Below are 4,308 nucleotides of genomic sequence, written 5' to 3'. Positions count from 1 at the left end.
AACGTGATATCATCATACATATAGATGTATACAGTATATATATATATATATATATATATATATATACACATCTATATATTGTGATGAGTAGAGAGTAAGTTACATTAGTAGTAGTAACCAGTGCTCCAGGCTGAGCTTATAGACTTGACTTGATCCAGACTACTTGTGACTAGCATGCCCAAGCATGAAAATTGGCATGCTGTTTTTAATTGAGCACCGTTCATTTATGATAATCAGCGTCTTGTTTGTATTGTGCAATAATATGTATTTTTAACCAACATTAACAAAAGCTCACTGTGCCCAAATCACAGAGTGTGATGTGTTTTGTGTTGCAGTGAGCTGCAGGGGCCGCCAAACAGCCTCGAGTCGCAGCTGGCTGGCAATGTTCAAACAGCTGGTTGACTCTGAGGAGGAGATGGCAGGACTCAAACAAGACAAAGAAAGCGTTGCCACAAAATAGTTGAGTTGCCTCCCTGCTTGGCACCCAGCATCAAGGGTTGGAATTGAGGGTTAAATCACCGAAATGATTCCCGGGCGCGGTCACCGCTGCTGCTCACTGCTCCCCTCACCTCCCAGGGGGTGAACACGGGGATGGGTCAAATGCAGAGGATAACTTCACCACACATAGTGTGTGTGTGACTATCAGTGGGACTTTAACTTTAACTTTAAATACAGGATGTTGCAAGATGAACTGACCAGACAGAAGCAAGTAATAATGATAAACAGATACAAATCTGCCCTTTCTTACATGTTTTTTTGTTGTTGTTGTTGTAACCGAAGTTCTGTCTTGTTATTGTCATTGTGATGTGTTGACCCACAGGAGCAGGAGAATTTCGAGCGCTTACGAAAGGCCCGCTTTGACATACATGAAAGGGATCAGAGGCTGCAGCAAGTCGAGGACCTTATGGCGTCAGTTCATGGCAAAGTTCAGCCGGCTGCTATTAAAGTTAAAGTCCCACTGATAGTCGCACACGTGGTGAAATTACCCTCTGCATTTGACCCATCCCTTTGTTCCACCCCCTGGGAGTGGAGCAGTTTGGTGATTTAACCCACAATTCCAAACCTTGATGCAGGGAGGTAATGGGTCCATTTATATAGTCTTTGGTATGACTCGGCCAGGGTTTGAACTCACGACCTACCGATCTCAGGGCGGACACTCTAACCACAAGGCCACTGAGCAGGCTTTCTTTTCCATTCTCTCCGATCTGGCCTGTGCCAGGGAGCTCAACGCCAAACTGGACTCGGACAATGAACTCGCCGTATGTCGACTCACATCCAAGAGCGTAGAGCTCGAGCTGGTAAGAAGTCCTGCTGTCATTTGGCTTTTTGTGCAGCCGTCATGTTTTTTGCAGGTGAAGGAACAACTGGAAGATGTGCAGTCAGAACTCCCCAACACTCTTCAAAAGGCCAGCAAGGGGGAGTCCCAGATGAGGTTCCAACCAGACAGACGTAAGACATACACTATGGTCATTGATATTGTGATAAATGCTCCAATTAACATATCTGAGCAATTAGCTCCTTGCCACTATTAAAACATTAGTTATATTGCTTTTCCCAGTATTTTTGAGGGTTAAACATTGTCACCTGCATTTTATTGTTGCCTCCGCTTGCTTGCTCTCCTGCCAGGTTCCCTTGTAGTGTGTCTATTACTTCAGCCAGCCTACAAAGCTACACCAGCATTACATGTGAATGTTATGCATATTTTAGCAGAAGGCCAGGAGCAGCGACCGGGTGTGGTGACCGGATTCTTGTGATTGCAACACAGAGATACCAAGAGACGATGCACGTCCATTGAGTTTCTCGAGTTCTCAAATCACACCAAACCTAAAGTATCTTGTCATCCTTTCAGACATGTGACCTTCAAGGATTGATCTCAAATGAAGGCATCTGCGTTAAAGATCTTTCATCATGTTGCGGCACATGGAGCTCTCCCTGGATCTTAATAACTATACACGTCCTCTGTGGGGTTCACTTATATGGGCGGCAGTAGCTGAGTCAACCAGGGTTTTGCTTTGGACACTGCAAATGTGCTTTGCGACACACTTAATTATAGAGCGCATGCTGTCAGGCTTCACAAAACTATTCACATTTGTTTTTGTGTTAACCTTTTTAAAAGGGATAATTAGTAACAGAAGGTGTGTTGAACCCTCAGTTGGAATTTCATTTAAATGCAGTTGAAACCAGGAGGAGTTCAAGTACCTGGGAGTCTTGTTCACAAGTGAGGGAAGAGTAGATCGTGAGATCGACAGGCGGATCGGTGCGGCGTCTTCAATAAAGCGTACTCTGTATCGATCCGTTGTGGTGAAGAAAGAGCTGAGCCGAAAGGCAAAGCTATCAATTTACCGGTCGATCTACGTTCCCATCCTCACCTATGGTCATGAGCTTTGGGTTATGACCGAAAGGACAAGATCACGGGTACAGGTGGCAGAAATAAGTTTCCTCCGCCTTAGAGATAGGGTGAGAAGCTCTGCCATCCGGGAGGAGCTCAGAGTAAAGCCGCTGTTCCTCTACATTGAGAGGAGCCAGATGAGGTGGTTCGGGCATCTGGTCAGGATCCCACCCGAACGCCTCCCTCGAGAGGTGTTTAGGGCACGTCCAACCGGTAGGAGGCCACGGGGAAGACTCAGGACACGTTGGGAAGACTATGTCTCCCGGCTGGCCTGGGAACGCCTCGGGATCCCCCGGGAGGAGCTGGATGAAGTGGCTGGGGAGAGGGAAGTCTGGGCTTCTCTGCTTAGGCTGCTGCCTGACCTCGGATAAGCTGAAGAAAATGGATGGATGGATATAGTTGGTTCTTCAACATGGTTCGCGAAATGTGAGATAGTTAAGCAGACATCCCTATAAGAATCAATGTGAACATGAATAATTGGTTGTAGCCTCGACAAAAGTCACTATTTTAGTAAAAAACTGCACACCTTGAAGACACTATGTGTGTGTGTGTATATGTATATATATATATATATATATATATATATATATATATATATAGAGTCGAGGTTTCTGTGGTTTATCTGTTATACAGTGCTCAATACCTAGGTAGAGCGGAATATACTAAATATAACACAGAGGCTATTTCATCCAGGCTTGTCGGGATTAAATAGCCTCTGTGTTTTTTCCTGACCTAACGTATATGTATATATATATAAATGTTTTTTCTCGAACCAACATAACTTGGGGGTAATCGCTCAACAATTAAGCTTGAATGTCAACACTGCACACACAAACACAAGTATCGTTTGTGCGCTCCAAAAAAAAAAAAGGAAAATCATTTTACCTTGTGTCTGTGAATATTTGAGGCATTGTTGAACACTCTGGGCATTTCGGAGAGATAAACGAGCAGTGGCTTCACGTAGTTGCCGCTAGCATTAGCACAAACTACCAGTGTGACGCGATCCTTCATCGGTTTGTGTGCAGGCAGTGCCTTCTCCTTCGCCGTGGCGTCTTTTTTGGTCTCATCACAATCAAAGACTTGCTGTGGAACAAATCCCCCTTCGCTGATAAAATCCTCGAAGGGAAGGTGGCTGGAGGCTAACTGCGTAGCTAAACTGCTAGCTCAGTGGTTGTCTAGCAATCCGGAGCGATACAGCAAGACAGCGAGAGTTTGGAGACATTTAATCAAAGACTGGCTGACACAGCTCTGACCGGCGCGAGGTACGACTATTGTGGAAATAAACACGTCAGAAGTGCCAATAGCCTCGAAGCTCTTCGCAATGTGTTTGTGAATCGAAATTCCACTGTAGTTTGTAGGGCAGTGGTTCTTAACCTTGTTGGAGGTACCGAACCCCACCAGTTTCATACGTGCATTCACCGAACCCTTCTTTAGTGAAAAATTCAAAGACAAAGTTATATGTTTTTTTTACTGTTGCACAAAATGAACCGTTCAAAGAACAAAACCAACACAGTGCATAAACTCACAACAAATTACACACCTGCAAATCAGATAGAAAATTAGAGGGAACATTGTTTGGGGGTATCCATAGTACGCCGATAGGGAGAAGTTTTTATTTACTAGATGAGTCGGGTGTGTCTTGACCTCCGCGGCGGAGGCTCCACCGAACCCCTGAGGCCGACTCACCGAACCCCTAGGGTTCGATCGAACCCATGTTAAGAACCACTGTTGTAGGGTCATTGGTATGGTAACCAGATTGTGTACAAAACATGGTGTATCATCAGGTCTGTTGGAAAAGTTGCTTCTTTATTTGATTGAATGGTTGGAAAGTCCACAGTTGCGGTACATCTCTAATCCAGTGCTTGTGAAGTAAACACTATAGTACAAATGAATGCCTTTTTTTTTTTTTTAACAAACTT

The sequence above is a fragment of the Entelurus aequoreus genome, linkage group LG27 (genome assembly GCF_033978785.1).
Source record: "Entelurus aequoreus isolate RoL-2023_Sb linkage group LG27, RoL_Eaeq_v1.1, whole genome shotgun sequence".
Lineage (NCBI taxonomy): Eukaryota > Metazoa > Chordata > Actinopteri > Syngnathiformes > Syngnathidae > Entelurus > Entelurus aequoreus.
Note: the sequence above shows the minus strand (reverse complement) of the source record.